This window comes from Berghia stephanieae, chromosome 12 (genome assembly GCF_034508935.2).
Source record: "Berghia stephanieae isolate SIO BIC M18660-M18661 chromosome 12, UCSD_Bste_1.3, whole genome shotgun sequence".
Classification (NCBI taxonomy): Eukaryota; Metazoa; Mollusca; class Gastropoda; order Nudibranchia; family Aeolidiidae; genus Berghia; species Berghia stephanieae.
This window is the reverse complement of record NC_088371.1, coordinates 8,346,672-8,371,062: the sequence shown is the minus strand read 5'-3', so window position 1 is coordinate 8,371,062 and position 24,391 is coordinate 8,346,672. Positions and strand designations below refer to the sequence as shown.

General features: G+C 37.0%; 1 protein-coding gene across 5 annotated transcripts in view; it reads left to right on the top strand.

Annotated features, from left to right (window-relative positions):
• Window positions 1–24,391, top strand: part of LOC144958362 (muscarinic acetylcholine receptor gar-2-like) — a 488,871-nt gene that overhangs the window by 392,435 nt on the left and 72,045 nt on the right. Inside the window, exon 1 of one of the 5 annotated variants that reach the window (XM_078890319.1) lies at window positions 8,309–8,825. The exons of the other annotated variants lie outside the window; for them this stretch is intronic. The gene's annotated coding sequence lies outside the window, so the exon portion shown is untranslated. Of the gene's footprint in view, window positions 1–8,308; window positions 8,826–24,391 lie in introns of those variants that run through there. 5 annotated transcript variants of the gene reach the window in all.

Below are 24,391 nucleotides of genomic sequence, written 5' to 3'. Positions count from 1 at the left end.
CGTAAACATTCAGTTACCTTTTATGTATAATTTCACAAGCGGTTTCGGAGAAGATTATAGAAAGATAGAGAAAAATTGAGAGACCGAGAGACAAGGTGGGGGGGAGAGGGGGAAGAAGGTATATAAGAATGATAACTGTAAGTAGTCTTCAAGAGAGAAAAAACAGCAATAGACGAGGATAGACCAGGACGAGAGGTGGGGGGGGGGGATAACGGGGGGGGGGGGGGGGGGGGGGGGGGGGAGAGAAAAGCAGTGTAAGAATGATAAGTGTAAGTAGTCGTAAAGAAAAAAAAATCTGAAATAGATGAGGATAGAAAGGACGGAGGGGGGGGGGGGGAGGGGGTAAGACGGAGAGGAGGGGGGGGGGTGGTGGGGAGGGGCCAGGGAGTGGGAGTCGGAGGGAAGGTGGGGGGGGGGGGAGGGGGAGAAAAGCATTACATGAATGATAAGAGTTGTGAGCAAGTGAAGAAAATAAAGGGTGTGTGCATGTGTGTGTGTGTGTGTGTGTGTGTTTGTGTGTATGTGAAATATTATAAAGACTGAACGAGATGTCTTTGTTTTAACATTAGTTGAGATATGTATGTATGTCTGTCTGTCCGTCCGTCTGTCTGTCTGTCTGTCCGTCTGTCTGTAGCTCACCCTGTTATCTTTATGTAATCTACACCTTTTCATAGCCAAATAAATCTGGAATGTAACGTCTTTTAAAAACCGTTAAAAATACAGGTCGTCGTTTTCAAAAGGTGAACGCAAATTACACTTTTAATCAATGAGTCATAAACTCTTAACATAGTTTTCTTCCTTACTTGAAATGTTCTCAATTTCCTTAGGATGTATAATCTTTGGGCAACTTTCTTAGATATTATATTAATATGTTGAGAGAAATTGAGGGAACTATCAATGGTTATTCCTAAATATTTAATATAGTCAACTATCTCAACAACATCTTTACCGATCGCCACACACATTAAGTCGTTTTTATTTTTTACACCAAACACCTGTTCTTTCGTTTTTTCAACATTTAATTCAAGCTGATTCTGTTTACACCAATCGGTGAATATAATTATTTGTTTGAAATAATTCTTTTCGGTAACTTTATCTTTTAATAAGCCAAGAATAGCAGTATCATCTGCATATTTCACTATAAAACAATTTTCAAAGGTAGGTCTGCAGTCGTTGGTGTATAAGATGTACAGGATTGGGGAACTCACGCAGCCTCGGGGACATCCGTTCGACAACGTTCTTTTGTTGGAGATATGTTCACCCAATTTTACACATCGCGGTCTATGGGTCAGAAACTCTTTATACCATTTAATAAGGTTGTTTGGAATATCCATGTTGCACAACTTTTGAAGCAAAATATCTGTGTTCATGGCATTAAAAGCTGACGAAAAGTCGACAAACAGGATTCTGGCGTAATTCGAGGGCGTTTGGTCAAGGTGTTTTGAGATCGAATTTGTGGCGGTTAATAGTGCGTCTTCTACACTGAGATGTTGCTGGTATGCAAATTGGTACGGATCTAGCAATTTCAGGTCATAACATTTTTGTAGGAGCTCAGATTTTAAATTTTTTTCTAAACATTTCATTACAAGCGATGTAAGCGCCACTGGACGGAAGTCGTTCAATACGGTCGGGCAACGCTTTTTTGGAACTGGAACGACAATCGATGTTTTCCAAAGTACTGGCACTGATTGTTGATCGATTGACGTTTGAAACAGTTTTGTATAAGGTATAGCCAGTTGTTGGTGACAGCTTTTCAAAATAGTTCCGGTAATGTGATTGTGCTTAAAGCGTTTACAAGGGGACCCGAGCCAGCAGTTATTAGCTCAGTTGGTAGAGCGCTCGCTTCACACACAAAGGGGACCAAGATTGATCCCGGGTGCAGTCGAGATATTTCTTTTGACTCCCCTGTGCACCCCCCCCCCCTTCCCCTCAGCAGTGAATGGGTAGCTGGGTCTGTTATATATGGTGGAAAGTATTTTTCGATAGACTGGCGTCCTATCGAAAGGATTGCAAGAAATTGCTATTGAGTAATGGCTCTAAAGGACTACAATTACTGATCGACAGAAACACTTAACATGTAGGACGAGACAAAAAGCCTCTAGGCGATATTACAAATTTTTTTTTCGGACAGAGACACCGCTGTTAACGACCAGGTACTCATTTTACACCTGGGTACGGTACGGTGAGAGAATATGAGTAAAGCTAAAGAGCCATTTCCAAGGACTCAACTATGCGCCGAGCAAGACCCCGAACCCAGGACCTTCCGATCCGAAAGCGAGTGTCATACCACGAGGCCACATAGCCGTAAACCAAAACAAAACAAAAATCAAAACAAAATACTGGCGTATAGATAGTATGCGCTTGGCTAAGGCACTCACAACAGTGCCATAACAACATAACATATAACATATTATATGGTATAGGGCAAAATATGATAATTTCCCTTGAATGCCCTTAATATTAATAGTAATGCTATAAATCTATTGATTAAAGATTACAATAACGACACACGTGGTAAAGATAGTATTTCAACTTAAATGTACTCATATATATGTGATTTACAGACATATAATATCTTTAACCGTGACATGCAAAGCACTCACACCCACACACACACACACACATACACACACACGCGCGCGCGCGCGCATATAGAAGATAACCATACTAAACTAATAATGCATAATTTATACATATAAGATTGAAAGCCATGGCAACAGCAGTGCAAACAAGTATTATTCGTCATAATATATAAATCTCCCATCATATAATTCCCTGTCTACTAACACCTTGAAATAATCCGGAAGTATAACGGACCAATACACAAAACTACGTGTAACCTTGAACGTTTATAGTCTGGTTAATACAGTTTAGTGAGAATTTTCTCATAAACATGAATGGCAAAAAAACAAAAAAACAAAACAAAAAAAAAAACAAAAAAAAAACAACAAAGACCTGAGTGACGTAATTTTCGTTCTATCTATTGGTTCTTATAATATGTATATATGACCCCTCGTCTCTAAACGATATTAAGTCGGGATGATTAAGATGCTGAAAATGGAATATGTAGCCAGAAATACCTCGCTTAAGTTGAGTTTATATGCTTTATAGATGAGAAGGAATATTATATTTTACTGTACTAAGTATCAACGTTTCATATTTTTGTCCATTTTCACTATAATTTGACTTTTTAGCATCTGGTCCACCCCGACATAATACCGTTTTGAGACGAGGGGTCATATATGATTCATCATCACAAACGACACGTGTCATCATTTCAATTGAATTCAGTAGTCTGGTGTCACATAGCCCGGCAACGGCGGCCATCTTGGTTCTAAACAAAGAAAATCGTTACTTTTTATTCTTCATGCTGGCTCGAACTTTTCATATGTCTTGTGATCAGAATGTGTAAAAGTCAAAACATAATCAAATTTATGTTTTTTTCCCCCTGGATACGCTTTTATGCTCGCCGGAGAAATATTTCATACGGGCGTCCGCCATTGTTCCGATAGTTTAGAGCCAGTGTTACTAAGTTACCATGCGTCATTAGGAAGGAAATGACGTCACGACTGTTGAGGAGTATTCATCGAAGAGGAAACTCCAGACGCCGGGTGGCCTGCCTTTGAAGTCGTTTGTGATGATACGTGATGACAGGAAATATTATAGCCTTCTAACGCATGTCACCATTTTGGCTTTGATGTCACCGACTCGACTCCAGGTTGTGATGACTTTAGATTTGCTCAGAGTACGACTGGGAAATGATCGTTTGTTTGTTTGTTTGTTTGTTTGTTTGTTTGTTTGTTTTCAGTTTGTGAAGGAATTGTCTAAAAGTGGGGTTACCTTGAGAAGGTGTTTTTTCTCTCTTTTTTAGTTAAACATTATTATTATTATTATTATTATTATTATTATTATTATTATTATTATTATTATTATTATTATTATTATTATTATTATTATTATTATTATTATTATTATTATATTATTATTATTATTATTATTATTATTATTATTATTATTATTATTATTATTATTATTATTATTATTATTATTATCATTATTATCATTATTATTATTATTATTTTTATTATTATTATTATTATTATTATTATTATTATTATTATTATTATTATTATTATTATTATTATTATTATTATATTACTACTATACTACTACTACTACTACTACTACTACTACTACTACTACTACTACTACTACTACTACTACTATATATTTTATTATTATTATTATTATTATTATTATTATTATTATTATTATTATTATTATTATTATTATTATTATTATTATTATTATTATTTATTATTATTATTATATTATTATTATTATTATTATTATTATTATTATTATTATTATTATTATTATTATTATTATTATTATTATTATTATCATCATCATCATATTATTATTATTATTATGATTATTATTATTATTATTATTATTATTATTATTATTATTATTATTATTATTATTATTATTATTATTATTTATTATTATTATTATTATTATTATATTATTATTATATTATCATTATCATTATATTACTATTACTACTACTGCTACTACTACTACTACTACTACTACTACTACTACTACTACTACTACTACTACTACTATTATTATTATTATTATTATTATTATTATTATTATTATTTGTTTTGTTTCTTATCGGGGTCTCGATAGTTCAGTTGGTTGGGCACTGGCTCCACACGCAAAGGGACCGAGATCGATCCTTGACTAAGAAACTCACAACATTGCCATCCGGAAGTATAACGGGCCCAAACACAAAACTATGTGTTACCATGAACGTTTATAGTCTGGTTGATACAGCTTAGTGAGAATTACTCATAAAAGCGGATGGCAAAAACAATAACAAAGACCTGAGTGACGTCAACTTCATACTATCTATAGATAGTATGCAGATGACGTCACTCAGGCCTTTGTTATTGTTTTTGCCATCCGCGTTTATGAGTTGTTCTCAATAAACTGTATTAACAAGACTTTAAAAGTTCATGGTTACACAGAGTTTGTGTGTTGGTCCGTTATACTTCCGGATGGCAATGTTGTGAACTCCTTGGCCAAGCGCATTCTATCTATAGATGGTTCGAAGTTGACGTCACTCAGGTCCTTGTTATTGTTTTTTTTTTTTTTTATGTTTGCTTTTTTTTTTTTTTTACCATATGTTTTATGAGTTATTCTCATTAAACCGAATAAACCAGACTATAAACGATCATGTTTACACTTTTGTCTGTTGGTCCGTGAAACTTCCAGATGACAATGTTGTGAGCTTCTTAGAGCCAAGCGCATACAATCCATAGTAGAACCAATGAGATCGTTTGATTCCCTTATTTTCACTGAAATCACTTTCCACTTTCTTTTGATGATCACTTTCATGCATATTGATGACGTAATTTATGAGGTCTCATACTGAACGTACATATTATTATCACTCACTCACTCACTCACTCTGTCCCATGACCGGTTGGTCGTCGGGGGGACTCTCGGGATGCAGACTTCACGATTCAACGCCACTCATCACGGTCTTGGGCCTTCCTCATTAGATTGTTCCACGTCAGTCCTGTCCAATCTTTAATGTTATCCTGCCACACTTCCCTCTGTCTTCCTCTTTTTCGGCAGCCTTCTACTGTGCCCTGCAATATTGTCTTGCATATTATGCAGTCTGACATTCAAACCTACTTATGGGCCTAGTTTAACATTATTGTTATGGACACGATTTTGCGTCATTTTTTTTTTTTTTAGATTTCCATTTCAACAATGAGCCCATAAGGAATTTGGTAATCAGACCTGCAAATAAGTGCAAGTCGTCTTAGACCTACACATTGAGAAAGGCTACTGTGCCTGACCGTAGCCATCGTTATGTTATAGATTGTATGCAGATGACGTCACTCAGGCATTTGTTATTGTTTTTGCCATCCGCGTTTGTGAGTTGTTCTCACTAAACTGTATTAACCAGACTATAAAAGTTCATGGTTACACAGAGTTTATGTGTTGTCCGTTATACTTCCGGATGGCAATGTTGTGAACTCCTAGTCCAAGCGCATTCTATCTATAGATAGTTCGAAGATGACGTCACTCAGGTCTTTGTTATTGTTTTTTGCCATCCGCGTTTATGAGAAATGCTCACTGAACTGTATTAACCCGACTATAAACGTTCATGGATACACACAGTTTTGTGTGTTGGTCCGTTATACTTCCGGATGGCAATGTTATGAGCTTCTTAGCCAAGCGCATACTATCTATAGCCTGACACTGAAATCCAAAAGAACTGGCAGTTTGACGTCATTATTGGGTTTTTGCACCGCCTTGTGAGTTGTCGTTAGCAGAGCTCATGGAAACAAGTTATTTCATTGGTTGAATTATTGAAAACAACTACTCACGATTTGTTTTCTTTTGTGGCAAAAGACTGGCATTTTGACGTCATTTTTTGGTCAGTATCAGGCCATAACTTTACGAAGGCCACGGCCTGACACTGACCAACAAATGACGTCAAAATGCCAGTCTTTGGCCACAAAAGAAAAAAAAAATCGTGAGTTGTATTCAATAGTTCAACCAATGGGACCACTTGTTTCCTCGAGCACTTCTAACGACAACTCACTGGGCGGTGCAAAAAAAAACAAATAATGACGTCAAAATGCCAGTCTTTTGGGGGTTCAGTGTCAGGCAAAAACTAAACGATGGCTACGGTGGGACTCGGAAAAAAACGTGGACATTTTGGATTCTGAAGAGAAAGCCGTCCTTCAAATATCGATCGATTAAAATAACCTTCATCTTGGTAAAAACTCTCAAACCTGAGACTTCGCAGTCGCCACTCACCTTGAGAGAATGATGGAGATAAACCATTCGGATTTGGGGGGGGGGGGGGGGGGTAGTGGCTCAGCGGTACGGTCTTTCCTTCATACCCGAATGGTACCGAGTTCGATCACCCGCCTCTGCCCTGTGTGGCCTTGAGCAAATCATTCACCTCTCTCTACTCAATTTGCGGCGCTGCATTGCGGCTCACGCAGTCTTCCCTAGAGACAAATATCCTCTATGGAATGAGTAAAAGGGAATTTTATTATTCGTTATAATTTATTTTTTAAAATAGTGCTATATGGATTGTAAGAATCAATAAAATTACAATAACACACACAATAATTAACATTGATTGTGTACGACATCAGCCCCCCCCCCCCCCTACCCCACCCCCGACTCCTTTCTTCTTCCCTTTACCCTTGATCTATTATCTCCACCCCCTTCCCCCCCTCCCCCCATTTCTCCCTCTTCCCCCCCCCCTCCCCCCTCCCATTTTAACACCCCCACTCCCCACCGTTATATAAATAACACCAATACAGTTAGTAGGTAGTTAAAAGTTGCTCGTCACAGAAAGCGAAATACGAAATAAGGACCAATCCATCTACTCACGCCGCTAGGGACCTTTTTCTTTTTTTTTTTTTTTTTCTTTTCTTTTTTTTAACACTCTCCTGCTCGCGGAATACGTACCTAGCACTCACTCACAGTCTCCTTCCGTCCTGCTTAGCTAGATAAACGCCATCACCACCAGCAGCGTGCTTGCGTGCGTGCGTGCGTGCGTGCGTGCGTGCTTGCTTTGCTTGCTGCGCTAACTCACTCACTCACTCACTCACTCGCTCGCTCGCTCGCAAAGTCAGTCAGTTCTCACTTATTCCAAAGTGGCGCTTGTCTTGCTTGTATAATATATTATCTTTTTTCCTCGCCTTTCGTTTTCTTTTGTCGTTCGATCCCCATTTTTTTAACGGTAGTGCGCGCCAGTGCGCGGCGGTGCGGTGCGTGCGGTTCGTCCGTACGACAAACGATGCTGCCTGCCTCGTGTTCTTCCTCTTCATCTGTTTCTCCTCCTCTACCTAACTCTTCTTCTTCGTGTTTCTCTCCGCTCCTTCTTGACTTGACTTCCATAACAAACCAAGGTACCTAGCGGATCGCGTTTTGCCTTGCTAGCTTTGCTTTCTATCCGATTTGTCTTTTTAACCAACTCTTTAACATAGCATCGCATTTTTCTCTCCCCTGTCATTATTACAATGTACTTCTGTCTTTAGAGTCGTTGTTATTGCCGCGTTTCTTTGAAGTAGGTTTAAAAATAATGTCATCTCTCTCTCTCTCTCTCTCTCTCTCTCTCTCTCTCTCTCTCTCTCTCTCTCTCTCTCTCTCTCTCTCTCTCTCTCTCTCTCTCTCTCTCTTCAATTATTGTTCCTAACACAACGCTCCGTTAGTCGCTATTACTTAACCGGAACGACGAGAGAGAATTATGAATGGATTTTCTTGTACTTTCATTTCCGATCTTCAACTTTACTCAATTCTTCATTTTCAGAAAGGAATTTACGAACCACCAAGACCTACACGCGACACGGAACTCATCCATCGAATAATCATTACAACTTGTGTGGGTTTTTTTGTTTTTTTTTTTGTTTTTTTTTTTTTTTTTTTGTTTGTTTTTTTTTTTCTAAAATGTGTAACTATTATCAACAACATACCATAAATCACTTTATATAATACTATTTATGTTTTCCACATATTGTGATGACTTGGTACACAGGGATTTATTTCAAAGCTAACTTTTGATTTCCAAGCACCCAAGAAGAATGGCTGGAGATTGAAAATAATATTATATTGATAATAATATTCACCATATTCTATAACACACCAGGAGTGACGTATTAATGTGTTGGTACTGTGACAAAAGTGATTATCAGTAGATTGAGTACACTTATAATAATAATTATTATTGTTGTTTTGTGTCATTCGGTATCACTGGTTCAATATGGATACTTAACGCGGTAAGTTGGAAAGTAAAATGAAATAGTATAGAATTTCTCTTTTTGTTTGTTTATTTCTCCTCATCTTCATCCCCGTCTTTCTCCTCCTCCCCCTCTTCCTCCTCTCTTCCTCCTCCTCCTCCTAGTCCTCCTCCTCTTCCTCCTCCTCATCCTCCTCCTCCTCCTCCTTCTTCTTCTTCTTCTTCTTCTTCTTCTTCTTCTTCTTCTTCTTCTTCTTCTTCTTCTTCTTCTTCTTCTTCTTCTTCTTCTTCTTCTTCTTCTTCTTCTTCTTCTTCATCTTCTTCTTTTTCTTCTTCTTCTTCTTCTTCTTCTTCTTCTTCTTCTTCTTCTTCTTCTTCTTCTTCTTCTTCTTCTTCTTCTTCTTCTTCTTCTCCTCCTTCTTCTTTGTCTACTACTACTACTACTACTACTACTACTACTACTACTACTACTACTACTACTACTACTACTACTACTACTGCTACTACTACTACTACTACTACTACTACTACTACTACTACCACCACCACTACAACAACAACAACTACTACTACTACTACTACCACTACCACCACCACAACAACAACAACAACTACTACTTATACCACTACTACTACTACTACTACTACTACTACTACTACTACTACTACTACTACTACTACTACTACTACTAAAAAGAATGACTACATTTTCTTCTTCTTCTTCTAATGTAGAAACCTCAATTTTGAGACCCGAACAAACTACATCTGATTTTCAATGAAATGATTCAAAGCAATAGAAATTGATGAAGGATTTATTGAACGTGAATGAATTCGGTGCTCAAAGATGTTATTGAATGCCCAATGATACAAATCGATACAAAACATACGGGCTCTTCGATTAGATTACGATGCAGAATATTTCTACTTTCTGTTTCATTAAAAATATCATACAATAAGCTTTTATATAACGCAATATCCACTAAACATGCTCAAGGCGCTTTACGAAGGGCCCAATGATACAAACCGATACAAAACATAAGGGCTCTTAGTTTAAGCTGCATCCGATGGCAGAGGATTTCTACTTTTTGTTTGATTAAAAAATATTTTAAAACAATCTTTTATATAACGCAATATCCACAAAACGTGCTCAAGCAAGGCGCTTTACGAAGGGTCAGTTGGTCAACAACAACATCTAACATTTAGGGCGGGTCATGACGCCTGTTAGGCGATATTACAATTTTTTTGCGGACAGAGACAACGCTGTTATCGACCAGGTACTCATTTTTACACCTGAGTACGGGGAGAGAAAGTGAGTAAAGATCCTTTTCCAAGGACTCAACTATGCGCCGAGCTGGCACTGTTGTGAGTTTCTTAGCCAAGCGCATACTATATATAGACCTGTAAATTCTCAGTCAATTAACTGAAATCAGTCAATTTGTCAAATTCAAATATTTAAAAAAAAAAGGAAAGAAAGAAAGAAGTGAAGAAAGAAAGAATTCACAAATCGTAGTCGAATGACCGTAAAGTAATTAGGAGTGTTCCATAACGCTACGCATAGCTCATGGGAGCCGTTAATATTAACGATGGATTTATTGCCAAGGCTAAGCGGCGCTTTTTAGAATTGGCGTGACTGAACACATCCCAGTGTAATTTCACACAGCCTTCGTTAAATTATTTTTTTCACTTTCCAACCTGTCGTGATCCCAACGGTAGCCAATTTTAACTGAGCCGCCGAGCGATAAATTTCACTGTTTCGTCTAAGCCAAAATTGACCACAATTACAAGCTGGGTTTTAAAATATAAAAAAAAAATAAAATGTGAATGCCGGAAGTAACATCTCTAGTAGATGATGGAGACACCTTTAAATCGAAAGTTAGATTAGGATAGATTGCTACAACAAGCACATTTCGATTGCCTCACATTGTAAACAAACTGATTGACCGTTTCTTCACTGATTGAGTACCTGATTATAAGGAACAATGGTAAGTAGCCTAATTAATTCCCGTGCAAATCAGGACGTTTTCTGCCATTGTTTTGCTCAAGCCCAAGCGAGCTTGCTGTTTTGTGGCGATTTACCTTCATTTCGATTCTTTGAATTTTTCCGCTACGCCTGCCGAAGTTTCTTCTTGATAATTCACTTCTACTTAATAATTCAGTGTATTGGCCAGAAGTCATATTTATTTAATTTTTTTTTCTCTGTCATTTACTGATTGAAAATCAAGTTTGCTCATTGCTACATTATTCTAATGTTCTCACAATGGCTGAGCTGTTCGTGGATCGCAATTCAGACTTGTCGAGCATCGATAAAGTTAAAGATGTGAGTGTGAGGAATAAATTGAATTGGTCATGGCTAGAAGTTAAAGATGATAATGGTGATTATTTTTCTGACTATGTCAAAAAAAATTTCAGAGGCAGGAATATGACTTTGATGAAGTCATCTTTACCTATATGAATGACATGCTTATTTAGCATTGCTTCTACATCAAATTATGGCAGTCATACTTCCAGTAAGAATAGAAATAACACCCACTATTTTAATGTATTGTATTTATCACTCTCCTCTCCAATGATGCCCTTATTTTTTTTTTAATAATTGAATCTTCAGTTTGTCGAAGAGTTTCAGTCAATTTTTATAGAGCTCATTTACAGGTCTATATATATATATATATATATAATATATATATATATATATATATATATATATATATATATTTCCGGATGGCACTGTTGTGAGTTTCTTAGCCACACGGATACTATCTATATTTCCGGATGGCACTGTTGTGAGTTTCTTAGCCAAGCACATACTATCTATAAGCTTTCTTTTAAAAAACGGGTTTTTGTACGCTGTGTTGTTTTAAAACCCAAATATTTATGGAATCATGTTTGTAACAGAAATACAGAAACCAACGCAATATAGTGTCCATTACAACAATGTAGCAATGACTATGAAAAATGTTTTTTTCTCTTTTTGAGAAAATTTTTTGTCTAAAACCAAAGCCCTATCTCCACTGAGTAAAAATGTTTTTGAATTTTGAAAATCCATTCATAAATAAACAAGTTATGCAGTTTCAAAGGTGTCATTTTTTTGGATGACCCGCAAAGAGGAAAAAAACGCGAAAATATGGGACGCTTTTTCGGCATTTTTTTTCGACCTTTGGTTGTATCTTACGTAATAAGTGGATTAAAAGATTGAAACTTGAAGAGCAAATTAGGATGGTGTTTTGTAAAATACGGGGAAAGTACTCGTCATATTCATATGAAATTTTACAACCAAAAAGAAGACATTTTCATGTATTACCTTGTCAGCGACAAAACCACGCCCTGTAGTTTTAGAAATATTTTACTCCAAAAAGTAAAAATCTATTTTTAACGGTTTTCTGATAATCGCACGAGTTTTGTCGCTTGACATAACCTAAAATGACCTTTTTTCTAACTGTGTGCCAACTTTCAGTCATATTCACCGATAAACAGCGTCGTAATTAATTTTTTAAAATAGCAAATACGAAACGGCTTCGTCCCATATTTTGACGCGAATTCGGGCACTTCGTGAGCGAAAAAGAGGCCCAAAGATTTGTGCGGGATAGTCATTACTAAGTCCGAAACTGTATTCCATTATCAGACCTTCAAATACGGGCACCTTGGTGTTGTGGTTTAAGAAATTATCATTTTTAATTTTTTTTCCATCGGGGGCCGGTTGGGGGGGGGGGGGGTCCCGATAGCTCAGTTGGTAGATCACTCGCTTCACACGCGAAAGCGACTAAGATTGAACCCGGATGGTAGTCGAGATTTTTATTTTTCTGAATCGCCAGTCTACCCAGTAGTGAATGGGTAGGTGAGTCTGTTAGATCTGGTGGAAAAAGTACTTTGCGATAGACTAGCGCCCTATCCAAAAGATAGCAAGCAATCGCTATTATCCGTTTCTCGCTATAGAAACTGGGATAAACTCCGGCTCCATGAGCCTAATGACTCTGAAGAACTACTTTTTATTTATACAAGATGTTTTTTGTTGTTTTTTTTTTTTTTTGTTTTTTTTTTTTTTGGTTTGATTGTTCTTTGTTTGATTTGACGTGTACATGTTTACAGGCCTGACAACCCAAAGGATAGCAAGCAATTGGATTCAGTAGTCTGATGTCACTCCGCTCGGCAACGGCGGCCATCTTGGTTCTAAACAAAGAAAATCATTACTTTTTATTCTTCATGCTGGCTAGAACTTTTCATATGCCTTGTGATCAGAATGTGTAAAAGTCAAAACATGATCAAATATATTTGTTTCCCCCTCTGGATACGCTTTTATGCTCGCCGGGGAAATATTTCATACGGGCGTCCGCCATTGTTCCGATAGTTTAGAGCCAGTGTTACTAAGTTTCCATGCGTCATTAATTAGGAAGGAAGTGACGTTACGACTGTTGAAGAGTATTGCTATTGTCCATTTCTGGCAATAGAAACCGGGATAAACTCCTGCTCCATGAGCCCAATGGGTCTGAAGGACTCTTTTTTAAACAAAATTTCATCATGGACACGGATAGGCAAGACTTATTTATTTACGGTTCAGGGTGTTGCTTATCTGTATAGATAGTATGCGCTTGGCTAAGAAGCTCATAACATTGCCATCCGGAAGTATAACGGACCAACACACAAAACTGTGTGTATCCATGAACGTTTATAGGCGGGTTTATACAGTTCAATGAGAATAACTCATAAACCCGGATGGCAAAAAACAATAAAAAAGACCTGAGTGACGTCATCTTCGAACTATCTATAGAGATAGAACGAAGATGACGTCACTCAAGCCTTTGTTATTGTATTTTGCCATCCGCGTTTGTGAGTGATTCTCACTAAACTGTATCAACCCGTAGCCATCGTTATGTTATAGATAGTATGCGCTTGGCCAAGGAGTTCACAACATTGCCATCCGGAAGCATAACGGACCAACACACAAACTCTGTGTAACCATGAACTTTTAGAGTCTGGTTAATACTGTTTAGTGAGAACAACTCACAAACGCGGATGGCAAAAACAATAACAAAGGCCTGAGTGACGTGATCTTCGAACTATCTATAGATGGTGGTGTGCGAACGAATCGGCGGTCTCAAGAAGTGGGTGAGAGAGGGATCTAGAAATGACTTGGGTTTGAAACGAATATTTTTGTGTTCGTGGATAGCTCACACGGTAGAGCCACGTTCTCACCTGCCAGGCGGAGTTGTCGTACCAATAAGGTCGCAGGTTCAAACCCCACCACCGCCGCGAAAAAATTTTTATTCTCTATTGTCTTCTGGCACTTTTCTACTCACTTCATATCTTGTTGGTATCTATAGATAGTATGCGCTTGGCTAAGAAGGTCATAACATTGCCATCCGGAAGTAAACGGACCAATACACAAAACTGTGTGTATCCATGAACGTTTATATGCGGGTTAATACAGTTCAGTGAGAATAACTCATAAACCCGGATGGCAAAAAAAAAAAACAATAACAAAGACCTCAGTGACGTCATCTTCGAACTATCTACAGATAGAACGATGATGACGTCACTCAAGCCTTTGTTATTGTATTTTGGCCATCCGCGTTTGTGAGTGATTCTCACTAAACTGTATCAACCCGTAGCCATTGTTATATTATAGCCTGATACTGAAACCAAAAAGGACTGGCAGTTTGACGTCATTATTTGTTTTTTGCACCGTCTAGTGAGTTGTCGTTAGTAGAGCTAATGGAAACAAGTCATTTCATTGGTTGAACTAGTGAATACAACTCACGATTTGTTTTCTTTTGTGGCAAAAGACTGGCATTTTGACGTCATTTTTTGGTCAGTGTCAGGCCATAACTTTACGAAGGCCACGATCAATCACACTATAAACGTTCATGGATGCACACAGTTTTGTATGTTGGTCCGTTTTACTTCCGGATGGCAATGTTATGAGCTTCTTAGTCAAGCGCATATTATCTATAGTTATTGATTGGTTTGTTACGGTTCAAAAGTAATTTCGTTTCGTGACTTTTTGTTACAACTATAATTAATTGATCTAAAATTTTATATACGCAGAAGATATATATATATGATTGAGGGGAGTTAATTGGAATAGCGTAGAGTGGTTGACAATATATATATATATATATATATATATATATATATATATATATATATATATATATTATATATATATATTGTTGTTTGTGAAAATAATGAAATAATTACACGACAACAGAGTTATTGATATATCGTGGTTAATTAAAAAGTTGACACCTCGCCCTGCCCATCAACGCTGTCACGATTATTGTTAATTAGACCATACCGTGTGTGTGACCTTTGACATTTATTATGACACGACATTGTTTGGAAATGGTGATGACATGTGAGGATGAATCAGACCGGAACCCAAAGCGTAGCCATCGTAAACTAAGAGCTGACCGGAGCCATCGTTAACATATATTAACATATAGCCTGACCGCAGGGTGGCCTTCGTAAAGTTATGGCCTGATACTGACCAAAAAATGACGTCAAAATGCCAGTCTTTTGCCACAAAAGAAAACAAATCGTGAGTTGTATTCAATAGTTCAACCTATGAAATTACTTGTTTCCATGAGCTCTACTAACGACAACTCCCAAGGCGGTGCAAAAACCAAATAATGACGTCAAACTGCAAGTCCTTTTTTATTTCAGTATCAGGCTATAACATAACGATGGCTACGGTATCAGGCTATAACATAACGATGGCTACGGTATCAGGCTATAACATAAGGATGGCTACGGTGATAATCTGACGTTGACCAAAGAATGACGTCAATAATTGAAAAATAATTTCGACTGCACCCGGAATCGATCTCGGTCCCTTTTCGTGTGAAGCGTGTGCTCTACCAACTGAGCTATCGGAACTCCCGCCCCTCCCCCTCCTTCCCACCATTGTCCACCATAGCCTAAAGATATTTCGAAGTCACTCAGACATTGTAATTGTTTTTTTCCATCCGCGTTAATGAGGAATTCTCACTAAACTGTATCAACCTGACTATAAACGTTCAAGGTTACACATAGTTTTGTATGTTGGTCCGTTATATTTCCGGATGGCAATGTTGTGAGTTTCCTTGCAAAGCGCACACTATCAATAAACGTTCAATGGTCCATATAGTTTTGTGTGTTGGTCCGTTATACTTCCGAATGGCAATGTTGTGAGTTTCTTTGCCAAGCGCATGCTATCTATAAACGTTCAAGGTTCCATAATAGACAGATTGCGCATCGGGGCTCTAACGGGGCCGATTAGAGATAGACGACGATTGGGATTGTTTGGAAGCTTTAACCCTTTGCCCACTAGTCATTATGACATCCGTAATGCTATCGCCTTCTACATCTACGCCAGAACAGAGATAGAGGGTGGAGCCTACCATATAACATTTTATGGAGCCCTAATTTCGTCATATCAGTTCTGTCCACTGACAGGTGGGTGGATATCGCTTTCCAGAACTTGTGTCCTTATATGAAATTCTGAGTTTTTGACCAATCAACGATTGCTCTTTTGATAGCTCGTTTGTCAAAATGAGTCAGCTCAACCCTTGATTTATGTACAGGCATCACAGGCGGTATATGTTGTGTAACTTCAAAGACCACGGTTGACCGAAAGCGATGAATGGAAGCCCTACTGTGGCGTGGAGAACGAGGTCTTGTATGTATAGTTACGTCATATCTCAACGCTCGTGAATTCTTTCTACGGCTGGACTCACAATCAAAACACGAAATATGTGTTTTAAACTCTTGAATCAATCGAGTTACATCAGTGCGTTCGTCTCATTGAGAAATGAAAAACGATATATAAATCAAGAACATCGACCGGAAAACAAGGAAATTGTCATAAAATTATAAAATTTGAGAAAACTGTTTTCAAAATCAAATCTATTACAAAAAAGGTTATTTCTCGACCGATTTTTATGAGATAAAGACAATTTTTCTCCACTTTTCAAGCTGATTCCAACAATGAGGTTTTCAAATTTATCGCGATAAGATTATTTGTCATTATTTTTTTTTAATACCCAATTGACTGCTCAGGAAATGAATACGTAATCCTTGGCGGCTAGCGAGTAGGTGTTAAATTTTGCTTACCCTTTCCCACGTAGACGCACACACACACACACACACACACACACACACACACACACACACACACACACAGACTTATCGTCGTCTAGCATCCTATCGTTCGGCTCGACGATTAAAAGGGGTTCGTATCGTCGCTAAAATAATTACAAAATATATATATTTAAAATATATTTAAAGTAATGTGAATTAAATATTTTAATGCTCTAATATATCAAGAATGATCATTATTATGATTTATTACGGTGTGAATTGAATTAGACCTTTAAAACTGAAGTTTAATCTGACACCCTACTCGCTGTTATCATTCGAGTCTAAGTTGTAATAAGGAAACTTTGGCCAGAAGTGAAAGACATACATTGTGTGTTCAGTCTGTGTGTGTGTGTGTGTGTGTGTGTGTGTGTGTGTGTGTGTGTGTGTGTGCGTCTACGTGGAAAAGGGTAAGCAAAATTTAACACCTACTCGCTAGCCGCCAAGGATTACGTATTCATTTCCTGAGCAGTCAATTGAGTATTAAAAAAAATAATGACAAATAATCTTATCGCGATAAATTTGAAAACCTCATTGTTGGAATCAGCTTGAAAAGTGGAGAAAAATTGTCTTTGTCTCAAAAAATCGGTCGAGAAATAACCTTTTTTGTAATAGATTTGATTTTGAAAACAGCTTTCTCAAATTTTATAATTTTATGATAATTTCCTTATTTTCCGGTCGATGTTCTTGATTTATATATCGCATTTCATTTCTCAATAAGACGAACGCATTGATTCAAGAGTTTAAAACACAGATTTCGAGTTTTGATTGTGAGTCCAGCCGTACTAAGAATTCACGAGCGTTGAGATATGACGTAACTATACATACAAGACCTCGTTCTCCACGCCACAGTAGGGCTTCCATTCATCGCTTTCGGTCAACCGTGGTCTTTGAAGTTACACAACATATACCGCCTGTGATGCCTTTACATAAATCAAGGGCTGAGCTGACTCATGTTGACAAGCGAGCTATCAAAAGAGCAATCCGTTGATTGGTCAAAAACTCAGGATTTCATATAAGGACATAAGTTCTTGAAAGCGATATCCACCCACCTGTCAGTGGACAGAACTGATATGATGAAATTAGGGATCCATAAAATGTTATATCATGGTAGGCTCCACCCTCTATTTCTATTCTGGCGTAGATGTAGAAGGCGATAGCATTTCGGATGTCATAATGACTAGTGGGCAAAGGGTTAAAGCTTCCAAACAATCCCAATCGTCGTCTATCTCTAACGGGACCCGTTGGCGCAAACTCAATAATATAGTTTCATGTATTATTCCGTTATATTTCCGGATGGCAATGTTGTGTGTTTCTTATCCAAGCGCATAATATCTATACAGCTTGAGTCGGCGGGTTTACTTATTAATTGTTGTAATTCTGATCGGCATAAAGATATTGAAAAGATATCATTGATAAAACATACGGGTTTAATTCATTCAACCCTAACACCGACTATATCCGTAGTTTACCCGGGGTTACTTTTACTCCATGCCTATCTATTACATTTTTCTAAGACAAATTATAGGCGTAGTATCAAAGCTAATATTTTTTGTTTTTACACGTTAATGATAGTTGAATAAAGCTATCTATGTACATGCTCATTTTTAATACAATTTTTTCCAATTTTGAAAAGTAGCAAAAATCTCTAGGGTTTAGTGAGTTAAACCTACCAATGCATACCTATTATGCAGGTCTGACATTCAAACCCACATACGGGCCTAGTTTAGCATTGTTGTAATAGTCAATAACATTCTATGTCATTTTTCTCTCTCACTATCTTATATTGGATTGTTAATGTATAATTCAATCTATTAAACAATTGATTTAATCTATTAATTGAATCTTTAGATAATTTTATATTATTATTTTATATTATTAATTATTATTATTATTATTATTATTTATTATTATTATATTATTATTATTATTATTATTATTATATTATTATTATTATTATTATTATTATTATTATTATTATTATTTATTATTATTATTATTATTATTATTATTATATTATTATATTATTATTATTATTATTATTATTATTATTATTATTATTATTATTATTATTATTATTATTATTATTATTATTATTATTATTATTATTATTATTCATTATTATTATTATTATTATTATTATTATTATTATTTATTATATTATTATTATTATTATTATTATTATTATTATTATTATTATTGTTATTATTATCGTTATAATTATTATTATTATTATTATTATTATTATCATTATTATTATTATCATTATTATTATTATTATCATTATTATTATTATTATTAATCTTATTAATATTATTATTATTCACAAGCATCTTTGCAATATCTTCATCAATATAATGTCTGATTCTTCCAATGTTTCTAATTTGATAGTTACAACATTGACATATTTTTTAAACATGATCTTCCATGGATAACCCTTGACCTAGATACACCCCAAGATTTCTCACACAAGAGCTATAGATAGTATGCAGATGACGTCACTCAGGCCTTTGTTATTGTTTTTGCCATCCGCGTTTGTGAGTTGTTCTCACTAAACTGTATTAACCAGACTATAAACGTTCATGGTTACACAGAGTTTGTGTGTTGGTCCGTTATACTTCCGGATGGCAATGTTATGAGCTTCTTAGCCAAACGCATACTATCTAAAGGTTTAATAGTATTTTCACCAACTAGTATCTCATTTGTAAATGATTTTTGAGAGTTGATACCTATTACCAAAAATTATAATTTCTATAAAGCGCTTTGAGCACGTTTAGTGGATATTGCCCTATAATAAATGCTTACATTTTTTTAAAAACCGTCTAAGTCATTCTAATGTATTACCGTTTGACGCGACGGGACACAAATGTAATAAAGAACGTTATCTAAGAACTCCATTTTGCTTTTACCCATATCAAAAATAGAAAAACCAAAAAAACTTGAGTTTTTATATAGGGCAATATATGCACTAAACGTGCTCAAAGTGCTTTACAAAGGGATCCACAACCAACAGCAACACGTAAAACGGGTCATGACGCATCTTTGACAATATTACAATTATTTTCCCGACAGACACAACGCTGTTAACGGCCAGTTACTCATTTTACACCTGGGTACGGTGAGATAATGTGAGTAAAGAGCCTTTTCCAATGATTAAACTATACCCAGAGCGAGGCTGCTCGAACCCAGGACCTTCCGATCTGAAAGCGAATGTTACACCACAAGACTACATAGCAGGACTTTGGTTTGAACTTTCAACCTATGTATCAAAAGACGAGGGGTATTATTTTACCAGAAGCATTATATAGATAGAATGCGCTTGGCCAAGGAGTTCACAACATTGCCATCCGGAAGTATAACGGACCAACACACAAACTCTGTGTAACCATGAACCATTTTATAGATAGTATGCAGATGACGTCACTCAGGCCTTTGTTATTGTTTTTGCCATCCGCGTTTGTGAGTTGTTCTCACTAAACTGTATTAACCAGACTATAAAAGTTCATGGTTACACAGAGTTTGTGTGTTGGTCCGTTATACTTCCGGATGGCAATGTTGTGAACTCCTTGGCCAAGCGCATTCTATCTATTACTGTTTAGTGAGAACAACTCACAAACGCGGATGGCAAAAACAATAACAAAGGCCTGAGTGACGTCATCTTCGAACTATCTATATATTTTTCTTTCAATCCTAATTTAACAGGGGGTCCCGATAGCTCAGTTGGTAGAGCACTCGTTTCACACGTAAATGGACCAAGATCGATCCCGGGTGCAGTCGAGATTATTTTTTTATCTGACCCCCCCCCCCACCCCCACCCCCCCCCCCCACCCCCCACTCCACCCCTTATCCACCCAGCAGTGATTGGGTAGATGCTGGGTCTCTTAGATCTGGGGGAAAGTATTGTGCAATTGCTATTGTCCGTTTCACGCTATAGAAACCGGGATACAAACTCCATGCAGCTCCATGGGGCAAATGGCTCTGAAGGACGACTTTTAACACTATTTAACAAGAGTGTTGTAAATCTGTTATGTACTCTCTCGTTTCCATGCCCGTCCTGTCTCCCTATGCAAATCGCGCCCGATTTGAATCGTGCATCATATGTAAATTTTGTTCACATAAATAAATTATAAGCCTCATTATTTATCAAAGTGATACTATACTAAGCTACTAGAACTGTAAAAATAACATTAAATAAATAAAGTAATAAGCAAAAAATGAATATTATATCTTTTTTTAAAAAGAACAAAAAAAAAAAAAAAAAAAACCAAGCACCTAAATGTTTCGGGCTCAAAACCCTTCTTCGGCCAACAACACAAACAATAAAAAAAAAAAATAGTGGACAAAAATTTCTCACAACCTTCCTATCAAACTCTGAAAAAAAAAAGAAAAATCCACATATTAGAAATATTTTGGCCAAAAAAGTCGTCCTACAAATAACGATTTCTAATATTATAATAATGACACGTGTATTCAATAGTTTGATGTCACGTCGCCTAGCAACGAGCAGCTTGGTTCTAAACAAAGAAAATAGGTACTTTTTATTCTTATGTGGCTAGACTTTTTCAATGTCATTGTCAGAATGTATAAATCAAACAATCGATTATAATGTTCCTCTGGATACACTTTTAATGCTAGTCGGAGAAGTATTTCATAAGGGCGTCCGCCATTTTTCCGATAGTTTAGAGCCAGTTACTAAGTAACTCTGCGATTATGATGGCAATTTTGTGAAATTTTTACCAAGCGCACAGTATAGATAGTATGCGCTTGGCTAAGAAACTCATACCATTGCCATCCGGAAATATCTATAACTGACCAACACACAAAACTCTGTTGAACGTTTATAGTCAGGTGAATCGTAGTTTACGAAGGCCACGGGTTAATACAGTTTAGTGAGAATTACTCATAAACATGGATGGCAAAAAAACAATAACAATGACCTGTGACGTCAACTTCCTATCTACAGATAGTATGCGCTTGGCTCAGAAGCTCATAACATTGCCATCCAGAAGTATAACGGACTAACACACAAAACTGTGTGTATCCATGAACGTTTATAGTAGGGTTAATACAGTTCAGTGAGCGTTACTCATAAACGCGGATGGCAAAAAACAATAACAAAAACATGAGTGACGTCATCTTCGAACTATCTATAGTCAGGTTAATACAGTTAAGTGAGAATTACTCATAAACGCGGATGGCAAAAAACAAAACAAAACCCAATAACAATGACCTGTGACGTCAACTTCGTTCATCTATCTATAGATAGTATGCGCTTGGCTAAGAAGCTCATAACATTGCCATCCGGAAGTAAAACGGTCCAACACACAGAACTGTGTGTAACCATGAACTTTTATAGTCAGGTTAATACAGTTCAGTGAGAATCACTCCCAGACGCGGATGGCAAAATACAATAACAAAGGCTTGAGTGACGTCATCTGCATACTATCTATAGATAGAATGCGCTTGGCCAAGGAGTTCACAACATTGCCATCCGGAAGTATAACGGACCAACACACCAAGGCTGTGTAACCATGAACTATTATAGTCTGGTTAATACAGTTTAGTGAGAACAACTCACAAACGCGGATGGCAAAAACAATAACAAAGGCCTGAATGACGTCATCTGCATACTATCTATAGATAGAATGCGCTTGGCCAAGGAGTTCACAACATTGCCATCGGAAGTATAACGGACCAACACACAAACTCTGTGTAACCATGAACTTTTATAGTCTGGTTAATACAGTTTAGTGAGAACAACTCACAAACGCGGATGGCAAAAACAATAACAAAGGCCTGAGTGACGTCATCTGCATACTATCTATACGTTACACATAGTTTTGTGCGATGGGCGACACAGCAAGTGGCCACCCCGGTCACAATGCTTGGGACAAAATACTCCACACAACTAAAAAATTGACTCCACCGTTCAAGGCATTGGGAAGTCTCCGGTTTCGTCATTTTTTTTTTTTTTTTTTTTTGTGTTTTTTTTTTAAAAAATATTTTTTTGTGCTTTTTCGTCTACTCAATGCGAATGGCCGATGAATAATAAATAAGTTATCATTCGGTTCATTCACCGTGTCGATTAAGAAGAAGAAATCCGAAACGCTTAGATAAATAATTTGTTTTGTTTTGTTTTTGTTTATTATTCTTTTATTCATATCAAGTTTATTGATGACAACCAAGCCAAGACTCATCAATAAACATGTGAGTGAGTTTAGTTGAAATACTCACTAATTCGGCCCGCTTGATCGGTTAAAATACAAAAAAATTACATGTTAACCTGAAACGTTCCGTGTGTGTCAGGGAGGAGCTTTCGCGTCAACTTATTGATGATGTGCGTTTAGCCAATACAGCTCACAATATTCACCAGCCGGAGATAACAACGTACCATTTGTGCGATGGGAAGAAGGAGTAAGAGCGTTTTACAAGGACTCAACTAGGCGCCGTCAGGACTCGAACCACGGGACCTTCTAGTTCGAAGGCGTATGTCCTACAAATAGACAACACCGCAGCATAAACTGATTCATCACGACATATTTTTGCTATGCACCGCTCAGCAAGGGACTCGACGCCCAGACCTTCCAGTCCGAAGACGTGTGTCATACAAATAGATAGAATGAAGATGACGTCACTCAGGCCTTTGTTATTGATTTTTTTTTGTTTTTTTTTTTTTGTTGTTGTTTTTTGCCATCCGCGTTTATGACTAATCCTCACTAAATGGTATTTACCAGACTATAAAAGCTCATGGTTACACATAGTTTCGTGTGTTGGCCCGTTATACTTCCGGATGGCAATGTTGTGAGCTTCTTAGCCAAGCGCATACTATCAAAAGACAACACCGCCGCACATTCTGATGCATATTTTTTACTTTACATTAATTTCTTGTTGGCGACTGTTTGACCCCAGCACCATCATACCGTTATGGGAAGATCGGTCATATATGCGGTACGGTCTTTTCGTCGTACCCGAAAGGTACCGAGTTCGATCTCCCGCCGCCGCTGCTCTGTGTGGCCTTGAGCAAGTCACCTCGCCCTAGCTCAATTTGCGGCGCTGCACTGCTGCTGACGCCTGAGTTATTCCAGTCTTCCCTTGGAATAGACCCTAGAGACAAATTTCCCCTATGGGATGAATAAAGGGAATTTTTAAATTTCATTTCGTAAACAGCAATCATCTTTCTCGATAATAACAATTAAAACGCATTTCTTTTTGTTAATCAATTTTACAATAATTTTGTAAACAAAAGACAGTGGCAGGTTTTGTATTGTGTGAGTCGCGGTGGGTTTTTACAACTCACGCATTCCGGTTCATTGGACCTCCATGGCCGACGCCTTTCACTCACGTCAAACGCTTTTTGCCTCCTTTAAAGCGGTGTTAGGTTTCAATCTAACACGGTTTTGGATCTTACTGTATCGTTACAACTAAAGCCTGAATAAGTATGCCCCAGTAAGTCGTTATTGCTGTTAGTGTTAGTGTTATATTAGTAAAAACGGTTTG